Here is a 15,321-nt window from a genome sequence, read left to right as displayed (position 1 = left end):
AGGAACAACCCCTGCATGAACGTTGCAGGGACTAGATTTCATGAGCATTGAAGGGGCACATTGGACTAGAAGGAGAGCAGAGCCTGGGAGCTGCTACACTCTGGAATGTCCCCTGGATAGCGTGCAGAAATGCCACCAGAAAACAGAGAAGCAGCTTTAACTTTTGTTATTCCCTTTGGTGGACCTGGGGGTTAGTGTGTAAGGATGGCAGGGCACTACAAAGACTTCATGGCTCAAGAGTCATCCTGCCAATAAGAATATGGTTGGTCCAGTGTTTAAAGTACAAGCCTCAAACTCCAAAGATCTGAGTTCAAATCCCATCTCAGACTTTCTTCCCGCCACAGGCTTCCTATTTTGACCTTGGGACTTAATCTCTGTGCCTCCGAGTTCTCCCTCAGTAAATTGGGGATAATAGTATTTTTTACCTCACAGGGGCATTGTGAGAATATGTATACTAAAGATTGTGAAGTGCTCGGATAGAGATATTTGTATTGCTCCTGATAGAGAGGTAGCAGGAAGTCAATGGGAACCTGGCTACTTGCTTCAACAAAATCAGTTAAGCTCTGTGGTTCTGATTCTTCTCACTTACACCAGGTAAAACTGATGCATGTCCATAAGGCTAGAGTCTCAGCTACTGCAAATCAGCATAGAGCATTTGAAGCTGATGGAGCTATACCAATTTACATCAATTCCTATTGGCTTCAATGAAGCTACACCTGACTTACCCAAATAAGTGAAGAGACTCAGGTCATAGAATCATAGAGCCACAGAGTTAGAAGGAACTACAAAGCTTATCTAGTCCAACCCCCCTGCCAAGATGAAGATCCTATATGTATAAGCCTTTGCGTAGACTATGGTGCTGTATAAGTGATTAGTATCATTAAATTATTGGACTTCAAAACCATATTCCCATCCTTCTCTGTGAAGCCACATACCCCTTGTCCCTCAGGGAACAAGGACAGCAATGCAGAGTGTGAGCTTGTTGGGTTTGGGCTATAATATGGGACTATAAAGATCAGCCTTCCCTCAGATTAGAGGGAGCCTAGCATAAGCGGAGACATGAAGTGGGGCTCTATATTGGGAAGGCAGATTACACATAGACAGGATACAGAAGGACCCCAGAGAGAATCAAAGAAAGCAGTTGTGGGCAAAGGAAGCACATTGGCTTGGGATGAGAATAGTGCTAGCTTTCTGTTCTGGGGCTTATACCTGAGGCTTCCAGAAAAGGAGGGAGAAAAAGCCCATGCAACTACAGAGGGAAGATGAGGGCAGATGCCGGGAGGAAGGAATATTGAGCTGTTTAACCTGGAGAAGGCAAGCCACTATTGGCATCACTCATTTCTGCATCAACAAGGTGAAGGCTGGGTGCCAGACAGACTAAAGATGTATTGTGTGTTTGGACCTTTGTCTACCTTAGGTCAAGACATTTTATAGTTTGCCTGGAGGGCTAAGACATCCAACCACAAAAGCAAGGGGAAACTGAGGCACAAAAGCAAGAGGAAACTGACACCAGAAAGGTAATGCAGATTACAAGCACTGATGCTTTTTTCATTTACCTACATCCATTTTCAGCAAGTGGACTGGTGACTTCCTAGGTCTCTTCCACTACTCATCATTTTGATTCCATGAAATGGCAACAGCAAAGTTCTTAGAAGCAGAAATTAAAAACCACAAGTGGGGTTCTTAGGAATTTCCCCTGTAAATTCAGACCATTGCTCTTGATTAAGACTTGAAGAGGCCCCTCTTTCAAGCAGCATTTGGGGCCTCATCCAACCCCATTGAAGTCAATGGGAGTCTTTCCACTGGACATCTATGAGTTTTGGATTAGGCCCTGACATGTTAGGGATCAATAGGGGGATAAATTCTGTAATATTTGTATTTACAAGGAAAAAGAAACAGAAATTATAGCAGGAAAACCAGATGTTATTTCCCTTTTTGTGGGCACTGTTTTACTTCCATAAGGGAAAGTTTTACTTTGCTTTAAGGCCTGATCCTGGAAGCCCTACATTTCCATAGAAATCAGTGGGTGATTCAGATGCTCAGCACCTTGTAGAATCACACTCTCAATGGATCTCACCGCTGTACATGAGTACAGACAGCAGGGGGCTTGGAAGGACTTACACCCCCCCCCCCAAAATAAGTTAGAGGTTTCATTAATAAGAGAAACCCTTGAGTTTGGAACAGCTCATTCATCTCACTTGACTAAATTTGTCCATTTTATTACATGTACAAGTCTATTCAAAGCAATATTCAACATTTAAATTTATTTTTAATTCTAGACACACACACCTCCATAAAAGAAGTTGTCTATGCCCCTGTGTAAACTTAAAAAGCACATTGAGCAGTTTATGTGAGATCCAAAATGGGGAAATATTTCAGCATTGTTCAGTTTGTGTACAGCAGCTGTGATTTACAAAAGATTTTGAGAAAGTTATGAATGAAGGGCCTGAGTCATTTTGGGGGTGTGAGGAATGCTCCATAGGCCCCTCAAATGCCTTTTAATGAAAAAAAGGGGGCAGTAAGCATGGCCTCGAACTATAAATGCTCTATTGCGCCTATGGTATTTAGGACACTACAGAAAAAAGCCCATAGAAAGGGGCCAGAGACTTTTAGTGTCAGCACAAGGGAATGTCATTTGTTTCTTTTCAGTGGAAAGCTTCAAATGAAGGGACAAGAGAAACAAATCTAAAGTTATTTTTAGAAATGCAGAAACCATTGCTCACAGAGTGTGTTGTTTCACTGAATTTCTACAAATACTGTACTAGGAGTAAAAATAAATGGATTTCTAAACCAATAAGAACTGGGTGGGTTTTTATTAAGGCCCAATTCTGGTTAATGCGCTTAAGTTCCATTGACTTTAATGGGACTACTCATAGTCACAATCTTAAAATTAAGCATAAGTGCGTTACTGAACCAGGGCCTGAAACACTTACAGGAAAGGAGAGATATGAAATCCAATATGCAGTTTGTCAAGAAAACCACTAGTACGTTCCTCCAAAATTTGTTTCATCAGTTAAAAAACCATGAAAAATGTGCATGCATAATTAAACTATGATCTTGGACAGTATGAAATGGAAATTTCCTAAATGCATAAGAATCATTGCACTATTTCTGTCCATCAATAGTGCCATGCAAAATATCACTCTAATTCTTGCCACACTCGTGCATTATTTTAACAGACGAATGATAAGTTGCCTGAATCTTTCAGGCAATGGACTGGAATGACTGCTGTGACATTTAGAAAGAATATAGATTTGTTTCTGCTCCTTTGTAGCTACTTTTATTACAGCTACAAGGGACCCTTTTGCCTCAGCTACTGTTGGTTCTCTGGAATCTTCTCCTGTAGTAATGTTATAAGTTTTAATATAAAGTGTTCCTTCCTAAAAAAGAGGGAAGCCTAACTTGGGCCTCCAGAACGCTGAAGTGTCAATGCAAAACTCAGGCAGGCAGGCAGTCATTGTCAAAACCTATTTAAGGATGGAATTCTTCAGAGGGCTTACCAATAAGAAACAAAGGAAGAAATTGCTTGATATTACGTACCTTTTGGGATCTGATTTGTTTTAAATCAAGAAAACATCATTCCTGTAAAACCAACCTATTGTTCTCTACAACCCCTCTTTTGTAAAGTGTAGCTTTTATCAACTGAAAATGTGAATAGCATTTTCTTTGTGGGTTATGGAAGTCTTTTGAGAAAAATATCTTCTAAGAGCCTCCTTAGGACATCAAAACATTGCTTATTTGTGAAGTTTTTAGTCAAGAAACATAAGACAAGCTGGATTCCACGAGGATGAAGACATGTTAATGGATATGAAAGGGTTTTCTGCTGTAACTTCAAAATCTAAAGACACAATAAAGCTATACAGAATATACAGAACAGAAGTGATAAAAGGTTTGGAAAATGAGGAAAGGTGAGGAGAACTGAACCTATTCATTCTAGAGAAAGGTCTGAGAGACATAAGCCTCTGCAAATATGTAATGAGACTTCATAAGAGAAGAAGAAGCAGCTGTCCTGCAGCAAGGAAATTTTGGTTAAATAATAGGAAAATGTTATAGCTGCATGAAGAGTTATGCAGTAGAACAAGCTACCAAAGGAAGGTTGTGTGGAATCACTAGCACTGGGGATAATTATCATCCACTTATCAGGTGTTGAATAGTGCGGGGGGGGGAGGGGGAGGAGGGACCCTTTAACCTAGATGGTTCTGGGATTCATAAAGAATTCATTCTTATCAGGAGCAGATGACAGATATAAATTCAAGATCTGAATCAGAATTTTGTTTTTATTGTACTTCCCACAGAGACTTTGGGGTGGCAAACTCATATCTGAAAAGGAAACTGAGTAACCGTCTACATTCCAGTATACTAAGCTGTGTTCATCTGCAGTGCAGTATCACATATTAGTTCCTTATTCCTTTACAGCTTCTGACATTGCAAATGTAAATTGAAGATGCTTGTAATATTTGTTAGCCCTTTGTGTTTAGGGATGAGGGAATGGCACACAAACACCCAGGATAATGTGTGATCTTCTGACTCACTCACAAGCTAATATACAGTGGTGCAAAATATGTGTTTTCTCTGGGACTGACTCAGTAGTCTGTATGTGCTCAAGTGTTTATTGTTTTGTAGTTGTTTCACCCTCTAGTGGCAGAGAAGCCTTAGTTCTCATGGATAATGAAGTGATAGAGGCCTGTGGTTTTTATAGTCAAATAGGCTGTGCTGGTGTGTTTGCAGCTAGTTGATAATGACTAATTTTGGTGTATTTATTGTATTGATTTGTGGAAATATATCTTGTAAGCACATGTACATTACTTGTAATAGATCCCCCTGGCTGACACCTGAGAGCAAAGGCCTACAAGGTGCAGATGGACCCCTGCAACAAGCATGTGCTGCAGACCTGCAGGATCGGTCGATGCTACGCACGGCTCATGCGGTGCCTCATGGTCTCAGACACCATCCGATGGTCCAGGGACATCTACATCAAACACATCACCGGCCACCAACATACCAGGAGGCGTGAGCCAGAGTGATATCATTCTTTGACTACGAGAAAGGGACCAAGAGACTTTCTCCATTGGATCATATGAACTGGAACCATAAACTCCCTGAACATAAATCTCACCAAATGAGGGTCAATCCATCCTCATCATCGTATCCACTCATTATACTCCACACCCGAACATAGCCAGTATATGAACATCATACCCTCGTATCTTAATGTCTGTACTTTGACCCATCAACCTTTTACCCCCAATCGGGGATATTGCAGATTATGTATTCCTTACGACACCCGATCTTAAACCGAACTTCACACCCTCGATAATCTGTACGTTATTCTCTGATAACCAGAAACTTCTACGCTTAAACTCTGTACCGTTCACTTTTTTTTAAACATCTTAATAAAAATTTTAATTCTATACTAGAAGCATTAAAGTGATTAAGATGCTAATGAAGGGCAATAGTGTGCTAAGATAAGTAGACATAACTCTGCAGACAGCTACAACCACTGTCGTAAAAAATCTGGTTCCCTCTTCCCCAATTCCAAGCCATCTGATTTAGTAGCAGTAATAATGTGGTAGTGCCCAAAGACCCCAGCATTGTACAATGCAGCCCCAAACTCACATCCCATAGTGAATTGTCACAAACCAGCTGCCACCATCTTCAAAACCTTTTCACCTTGATCTCTAAAGTAAAAGCCTTTATCAACTAAATCTCAAAGTATTATAGAAATAGAACACATACATTTTATATATTTCCTGTGCTGCTTTGGGCCCAATTCTGCAAGCTGCTGAGTATCCTTCGCTGTCACCAAAAAGAGTCCAGCACTTTGCAGAATTAGGCCCTTTCTGCAGAACATGCCCAATCCCGCTTTATTTAAGTCAGGGACAGTTTTGCCATCGACTTAAGTGGAAACAAATTTAGGCTTTTAAGAGTAGAAAAGGCTCATCCTCTTACCACATAAGATATGTGGTTCTTCAAGACTGTCTTGCATGTAAGTGAATGAATGTAGAATTCTGACAGAACACAGTTGGCCGGAAATTAGAGTTCCAAATTTTGACAAATTTTTCTGTTAAAGAGCACGGCCTTTCGACAATTTCTTAAAAGGAGGATGTGTAAAGTACTACATCTCCAGGGGAGCAATAGTGGACTCACCAACAAACCATGTGGTTTAACACATCCAGTTATGGCACTATAAAAAAATCCATAAATATAATCACCCATTCAGTAAGTGGGGCATATGTTGTGCTTAAGTTCAGCAACTGCCTTTAGAAGAGTTTTAATATGTCATGTGAATTTGTGTATTTTAGAATGTCTCTCACTATAAAAATCTTGCAGTATAACCAATGGCTAGTATTTTATAGGTCGCACTAGTAGTATAAGGGCCCTACCGTCAATCAAACCCTAACCCAGCCCCCTTGACCCATTAAGCCCCGCCCCTTGACCCCTTGGTCCCTCCCACATGCCACCAGAAGTCCCACCCCATGGGGGTATGGCTTCCGGGGTCAAGGTGCCACCTGACCGGAAGCAAGGTGTCTCATGTGACCCCTCTAAGAACTACCCCCCATCACCCTCTACCAATCAGGAGGGGTTTCGTGCCAAAAGGACCAACCCCAAGAGGAGATTTTGACCAATCAGGGTGACTTCTGGGGCGGGGGGTGACCCGTCTGGAAGTGGGTCGTGTGACCCCTCTAAGAACTCCCCCCACCACCCTCTACCAATCAGGAGGGGTTTCGTCCCGACAGGACCTCCCCAAGAGGAGATTTTGACCAATCAGGGTGACTTCCAGGTTGGGGTGACCCCTCTGGAAGTGAGTCGTGTGACCCCACTAAGAACTCCTCCCAAGGCCCTCCGCCAATCAGAGTGCAGCACCATTACCCCATAAGTCCCAGCGCCAGACAGAGGAGGCGGCCATCTCTTACCAAGGACACGTGTTTTCAAAATCGCGGAAAGGCTGCTGAGAGGAAACATGGACTCCTTCATCACCTCCGTGAGAACTTCGGACTTTGTTTTAGCCCCAACCACCTTTGAACTTGTGTGGAGCAGGCGTTACATCAGCGACAGTTCCAAGGAGGACCCTTTGACCCAGCCATTGATGGATACGTCGGAACCCGTCCCCGAAACCCTCCTGAGGCACCCCGTGACGGCCTCTCTTTGTCCACCCCTCAGAGGTGGAAGGCGATCGCGGCTCGGGGGAGGCACCGGCGGACAAAGCAAACGGAGAAGACGGAGCTCAGGTAAAATGAATGATTAAGAAGCGGCGGTCAAGGAGGGGTGGGTAATGGGGTAGGAACTGGGGGTTGCGTAAATTAAAAAACAAGTAGTGGGGGTGCTTACATGGTTTCTTTTCTGAAAATCTCTCAACAGGTCGACGATGCCTTTTTAGAGGCCTTTAAGAACTTACACATTGGAAGCCCTGTGGGAGTAAATATATCGTGCATCAGCCGTTTTTGCTCATGTCTGAGACACAGATCTCAAGCCGAAAAGGACAAAATGGAAGAATGAACCATCTGAGACTCCCTTATAGTAGGGGTCATGGCATCCATTTTTACAGGCGGCTGTAAAAGGTCGTGTTAAACCAGGCGATTAATAAAACTTATTTAAATGTGTCAATATGAATGTGTCCCCTTTCATACTTGTGATAGTAAAAGACGGTAACAGTAACAGTCATGTCTACACAAACGGCTCTGTTAAAGAAAATATATTACGCCCCCGGGGAAGTTGGGAGCTTCGGCGGGGTCAACCCTCTTTTTCAAGTGGCCAGAAAGCATAGTAAAACTTTAAACAGAAGACAGGTAACAGCATGGCTTTCAGACCAGGATGCTTTACACAAACCGGCTCGAATACATTTTAAAAGAAACAAGACCATTGTTTCAGATGTGGATGCGCAGTGGCAGGCAGATTTGGTGGATATGCACCGGTTCTCCAAACACAACAGCGGTTTTAAGTACATCTTAACAGTGATAGACATTCTATCCAAATATGCCTGGGCCCTAGGCCTAAAAGACAAGACGAGTGGTGAGGTATCCAAGGCCTTTGAAGCTATTTTCAGTGAAGGTCGCGTGCCTCAAAAATTACAAACCGATCGGGGGAAAGAATTTTTAAACAAAGCTTTACGTGGATTGTTAAAGCGGCTTGGAGGTTCACCATTTTGTTACCAGTAATGAAGTCAAAGCAGGGGTTCTGGAGAGATTTAACAGAACTTTAAAAACTAGGATGTGGAGATATTTTACAGCCCATAACACCTTTCGCTACATTGACGTCTTACCTGACTTTATAAAGAGTTACAACCAGAGCTTTCACAGAACTATACGTACCAGACCCGTTGATGTTAACCCTTCAAATTCTCTGAAGGTATGGAAAACGGTTTACGGAGATGGTTTTAAAATAAAAACGGTTGTTGCCCCTTTTAGAAAAGGTGACCACGTGAGACTATCTAAAACCAAAGGTACTTTTGAAAAAGGTTATGAACAGACGTTTACCGATGAGATATTCATAGTGGATGAAGCCTTAACCAGGGGCCAGAGACCTGTATACCGCTTAAAAGATTATGAGGGTGAGGCAGTTACTGGATCTTTTTACCCTGAAGAATTACAAAAAGTAAACCCCAAACGAGACAGGATTTACAGGATTGAAAAAGTTCTAGCAGAGAAAGGAAAAGGGAAAAAAAAGCAGCTACTGGTGAAATGGTTGGGGTGGCCCGATAAGTTTAACCGCTGGGTGGAAGCTTCTCAACTCTGTGACATCTAGACACGAACAAAAAACGAAAAACAACAACAACAAAAAAAGATTCCTTCTGCGAGGACAGAGAGAGAGAAAAAAAAATGAGTGATGGCGGGTTTTACATTACTTTGCCCAGCAATGCCAGCTCTGCAGTTTTTCCCCAAAACACCATCTCGAACTTTACAATATGGCTAATTAAGCCCTTGGATCTCCCGGGTGCCTGGGAGGTGGGGTTAGCGGAAATACAATACCCGCACAGCTGGAATACTATCAACGAAGACACCCCTTTCGAAATCACCTTTGGAGCTACAACGTGGAATTTCATCCTACGACGAGGTTATTACTTGACCATACCCGAATTACTGGAGCATATGAACAGCAACATGGCTCGTCATCCCGGACCGTCTGAGGTGGTCATGAACTACGACCCTGTGGGTAGAAAAGTGAGACTTAAATCTACCAATTTTATGTACGTGTTTTCTACTGACGGGGAGCTAACTAACATTCTGGGTTTGGGCCACAAACGCAACATCCAAAAATTCCCCTTCTCGGCAGACATCACAGGAGGTTTTAACTCCTTGTATCTATACACGGATATCGTAGAACACCAGTTTGTGGGGGACTTTTCTGTTCCCCTGTTACGCTGCGTCCCTTTCTGAGGAAGGAACAACGAGTTTGTTACCATCACCTACGACAAACCTCATTACGTCCCTGTCAGTAAACACCACATCGACACCATCACCATTGAAATAAAGACAGATCAGAACAGACATGTCTCATTTCGCTTCGGCAAGGTGATCGTCAAGCGGCATCTGCGGCCGCGGAGAGAGCGAGGTTTCTAACACCCGCCCCGTACATCACGGAGGCCCCCATGATATCCAGGAAGCGCGTATCCAGCCTGGGCTTTGTAATAGTTCCTGTAGATGGTGGGGTCGCCATAATTTTTGGGGATCGCCATAATAGGGTTTTGCTTTTTTAGAAACCTCGCTCTTAAACCCCACCTCCCAGGCACCCGGGAGATCCAAGGGCTTAATTAGCCATATTGTAAAGTTCGAGATGGTGTTTTGGGGAAAAACTGCAGAGCTGGCATTGCTGGGCAAAGTAATGTAAAACCCGCCATCACTCATTTTTTTTTCTCTCTCTCTGTCCTTGCAGAAGGAATCTTTTGTTGTTGTTGTTGTTGTTTTTTGTTTTTTGATCATGTCTAGATGTCACAGAGTTGAGAAGCTTCCACCCAGCGGTTAAACTTATCGGGCCACCCCAACCATTTCACCAGTAGCTGCTTTTTTCTCCCTTTTCCTTTCTCTGCTAGAACTTTTTCAGTCCTGTAAATCCTGTCTCATTTGGGGTTTGAGAGATTTTCAGAAAAGAAACCATGTAAGCACCCTCACTACTTGTTTTTTAATTTACGCAACCCCCAGTTCCTACCCCATTACCCACCCCTCCTTGACCGCCGCTTCTTAATCATTCATTTTACCTGAGCTCCGTCTTTTCCGTTTGCTTTGTCCGCCGGTGCCTCCCCCGAGCCGCGATCGCCTTCCACCTCTGAGGGGGTGGACAAAGAGAGGCCGTCACGGGGTGCCTCAGGAGGGTTTCGGGGACGGGTTCCGACATATCCATCAATGGCTGGGTCAAAGGGTCCTCCTTGGAACTGTCGCTGATGTAACGCCTGCTCCACACAAGTTCAAAGGTGGTTGGGGCTAAAACAAAGTCCGAAGTTCTCACGGGGGTGATGAAGGAGTCCATGTTTCCTCTCAGCAGCCTTTCCGCGATTTTGAAAACACGTGTCCTTGGTAAGAGATGGCCGCCTCCTCTGTCTGGCGCTGGGACTTATGGGGTAATGGTGCTGCACTCTGATTGGCGGAGGGCCTTGGGAGGAGTTCTTAGTGGGGTCACACGACTCACTTCCAGAGGGGTCACCCCAACCTGGAAGTCACCCTGATTGGTCAAAATCTCCTCCTGGGGAGGTCCTGTCGGGACGAAACCCCTCCTGATTGGTAGAGGGTGGTGGGGGAAGTTCTTAGAGGGGTCACACGACCCACTTCCGGACGGGTCACCCCCGCCCCAGAAGTCACCCTGATTGGTCAAAATCTCCTCTTGGGGCGGTCCTCTTGGCAAGAAACCCCTCCTGATTGGTAGAGGGTGGTGGGGGGAGTTCTTAGAGAGGTCACATGACACACCTTGCTTCCGGTCAGGTGGCACTTTGACCCCGGAAGTAATACCTCCATGGGATGGGACGTCTGGTGACATGTGGGAGGGACCAAGGGGTCAAGGGGCGGGGTTTAAGGGGTCAAGGGGCGGGGTTAGGGTTTGATTGACGGTAGGGCCCTTATACTACTCACACTACCTACTTATTATGAAGGTTGTACAACACTTCCCATTATAAGAGCCTATATCCATTGAGGCAGAATTTTTTTATGCCATGTGTGACTCAGGTTGAATGTTACTGGAAAATTCCAACCAAAGTGATTAGACACTTTGAGAATGAGGCTAAGGAAGAAATTCTAGTGACCTTTTCTTTGAAGAGTTCTAGCACTCCCATATTTTGGAGCAGGGATTTGAAATTTGGCAGAGGGTGGCCTTTGTGTCAGAAATGTGAGTTTGGCCATTCCTGTGAAAATCCACCCTAATTTGGAAAATTTTATAAGACTGAAAAAAAAATTACAGTTTGCATATGCTCAGTAGAGACTTTAGATTTGAGCAGCTAAATTCCTTGAATATTGTATCTGCAGTGGGCATGCTCCAGCCCAGGAGTAAGGAGAACTTTCCCTGAAATTGCCGTTCTGCACTGGGCTGAGTCCAGGTCCAGGCAAGGAGACTGCCTCTTCTGTGCTCTCAATGCCCCCTCTGCTAGGCCCTGGGGGAGTGGAGGAGGAGGAGGAAACTACCCAATTCAAATGTTGAGGGAACAAGAACCAGATCTGAAGTAGTAGGTGGAGGCAGGGAGAATGTAGATTTGGACAAGAAACCTAGTGAGAGGCGGGAGACTGGGACTGGACACTAGTGGTAGGCTAGGTAAATTGGGATTGTGAGTTGGGGGGAGACTAGGACTGGGAACAGAACTGGCTGGGCAAAGAGATTGTGAGAGGGGGAAAGAAATTATAGGAACTGGAAGCCAATAGGTGTGGGGAAGATGGAGATGGAGGTAAACTGAGGAGAGATTGGGATTGGCTAGGCAAGGAGTCTGGGACTGAGAACTAGTCAGGTCAGGGTGAAACGGGATGGAGGGAGGAAAAAGGAGGAAAGGGAGACATCTGATGAGAAGCTAGAGAATGGGAGGTATCTGGTACTGGCTGGGCAAAAAGACCAGGAGAAGATACTTGGGTGGGGGGGGAGACAACACGGAGAGGGGGGATGAAGATTGCAACTGGAAGCCAGTGAGGACAGGGAATGTGGGTTTAGAGATTGGGCAACGGGAGGCCCTAGTTGGGTCAACAGACAGATACAATTAGAGGGTTGGGAGGGACTAGGATTGGGTGAGCAAGGAGACTGGAGACAAGGAGTTGTGGGGAGGAAGCTAGAAATGGATGGACAAGATGACCAAGATGGGGCATCTAAAAGGTATAAGACTAGGACACTGGGGCTGGGACATGAAACCTGGGACAGACTAGGTGAAGAGAATGTGACTGGGATGAGAAGCCAGAGGTGAAGATGATACAGGATTGGGACAGATTATAGGGGATGGGACAGATGGAGGAACGGGCAGGTGAATCTGTGTCCACTGGATCACATTCCTCTCCTGAGCTTGGAATGAAACCTCAGATTCCTGAATCTCACCTTTCCTCTATCAGCAAATATCTGTGAAACCCACTGTCAAAATGTATCCCCATCCTCTTCTAGTGCTGCTCCACATAGATGATGAAAACCTACCACTGCTATCCTGGATCAGAGTCTTGAAATTTGGCAGGCAGTGGCACAGGGTTACACCATTCGTTCAAGGGCCTGAGGTTTATGTGAGGGGACCTAAGAGTTCCAGGCCTGCTGATGAACTACGGGTGTGTCAATTTGATGACACTTCTGGTTTTTTTAAGTTGACTTTTTTAAACAATGAGAAAGTTACACACTCAATACCTAATGTTAAAAGAACATTAAGGTTGTAAAGTCAAGCACTCAAGAGTTAGGAAATGCCAGAATTAAGGTCACATGTGCAACCTTAATTCATCCTCCTTATACATATGCATTTTGATACAGTCTTTAATTGCATGATCACATACTATTTTTCCACAGGATTCCTTCTTCATTCAGTGCACAGCATGGACCTACTCTGGCGAAGAACAAGGATGTGTAGTGAAAAAGGATCCCTGCCTCATTTATTGAGGAAGTTGGAAGATGTGTAGTGAATGAGGTAGGGGATTATAGGAAGAGAAAGGATGGTCTTACGGTTAAGGCAGTTGACTGCTGCCCTGGAGACTTGGATTCTATCCGTGCCTAAGCCAGAATTCTTATATGATGCTGGGCAAGACATTTAAACCAAATATTTCACAGGTGATCTCTAGAAGGGTGTTCCTTGTTTTCTGGGTGTCCAACTTGAGACCGTGGGGTCTGATTTGCATAAGCACATACAGCTGCAGCTGAAGTCAATGAGATCTGTGCTTTGAACTAAATTATTTATTTTGAAATAAAGTGCTATATAATGCTAAGTAATCCAAAATATCAGGTCTTAGGCATTTCAAATTTGGCACCCAAAATTAGTGGATACTTTTGACCTTAATCTCTCTGTGCCTCAGTTCCCCATCTGTGAAATGGGGATAATACCCCCTCTTGGCCCAGGGGGGGGAAAATAAAATCATTCATGAAGTACTCAGATATTATAGTGACGGGCACCATAGTTTAACTTTTGTCATGTGCTTTTCTGTCTTTAGGAGAGAGTTTAAATAGTATATAGTTTAAATAGGCCATAAATAAGGCCTAAGGCCACAGGTTGAACAATGAGTAGAAAACAAAACATTGAGTAGTTGCTCATTGAGTACTGTTCACTCTGTGCACTGACCATACTACCTGCCATAGTAAAAATGGTTCAGCATTGCTATTTTAAGATCACCCCCTAAAAATACACTAATGAATTGTTCAGGTGCTAATTTTCTCCTTTTGAGAAATAAATTTAGCTAAATTTTTTTATTTCTATGTAGAAAAGTGTTAGAACTAAGGTCTGATTTTTGAGCACTCAATCATGTTGAAGTTGCTCGAGCAGAGATAGGACTTCTGTTGTGCGTTAAAATTTCTTCTTTAATTACACAATTACATGCAAATACTTAGGGACAAATCCTGGGAAGTACTGACCATTCCCAGTTCTGACTGAAGCTGTACAGCACATTACACAACAGTGAGGGGAGAGGAAACTTGTAAGAGCAGCATTTTACAAAATGCAGCCCAGGCTCTGAATGTCAATGAAGCCAATAATGCTTCAGTTCTAAATCCTGGTCTGAAAAATCCACATGGTAAATTGCATGGAACAATGTGTCCCTGCCTTGTAGGTGAAAGTCTGAGTCAGCCCTGCCTATGTTTAAAACAGCAGCTGCAGAAAAAGTAAAGCTCAAACCGCATTTTAGAGCGCTGAACCGCCGCATTCAACAGAGCACGAAAGCTTCATTGCACCCATGCAGCCCTGCTCTTTCAGGTCAGTTTTTCTCTCTGCGGAAGACATTTGGGCCAAATATTTCCCCATCCCTCTCCCTTCTCTACTTAACTATCCTGAGAATCTCTCCCTCTCTGGATTCTGAAAGGAAGATCTAGGATAGAGGGAGGCTTGCTTGTTCTTTGCCACACAAGGTTCATTGCAATTCCAAGCAGGAGGCAAATAATTTCAAACTGTGCAAATATTCCATATTAATCCTTTTAGCCACCAATAAGGTAGATAAGCCTCCATATCTGCATTTTACAGGTGGAAAAAACAAAGAGTAAGTGAGTTCTCAGGGACTCACAGCAACTGTCAGACTCGAGAGTGAACCCACTTCCTTTAACTTGCAAGTTAGGCTCAATGACTAGTGGGTTAGGCTCTATCTCCATTTTTCTATCTGGTTTTCAAAGATGCCTAATAAGAATATGTTGCACTCACATAGTATTTGTTCATCTGTAGGTCTCAAAGCATAGCCAATGGCAAGCATTCGATAATGGTAAGTATGAGCAACCCATTTTACCAAAAGTATAAGCAAATACAGTTTGAAGGAGCTGTTGGCAGAGACACAGCAGGCTTGTGAGTGAGACCAGCACAGCCACTGGTTATAAGACGTACAGACAAGGGAGTTGTGAGATGACAGGAATCAAAGACAGTTGCAAATATTATAGCCTTGGTAGGCGAGTTAGTCTGAATTCAGGCCAGCAGTAACAGACACTTTGGCAGGCTAAAGTTCCATGTATGTCATCCTGCCACCCTTCTTCCACATATAAGCCACATTCATTGTGAATATTCCAGTCGGGTAACTAGATTACAATGCAGCCATAGAAATGCCAGCACTTGGAACAGTAAGCCCTATAGAATTCTAATTCTATTTTTACTGATTGATGCATTTAGGAGTTATTAAAAATTCAGATGCTTCCCCCCCTAAAAAAATAAAAATGAAGATTCCCTCTGTCCCAGTGCCCATATACCAGCATTTCCCCCTTACA

This window comes from Malaclemys terrapin, chromosome 8 (assembly GCF_027887155.1).
Source record: "Malaclemys terrapin pileata isolate rMalTer1 chromosome 8, rMalTer1.hap1, whole genome shotgun sequence".
NCBI classification, from domain to species: domain Eukaryota; kingdom Metazoa; phylum Chordata; order Testudines; family Emydidae; genus Malaclemys; species Malaclemys terrapin.
This window is presented reverse-complemented; position numbering follows the sequence as displayed.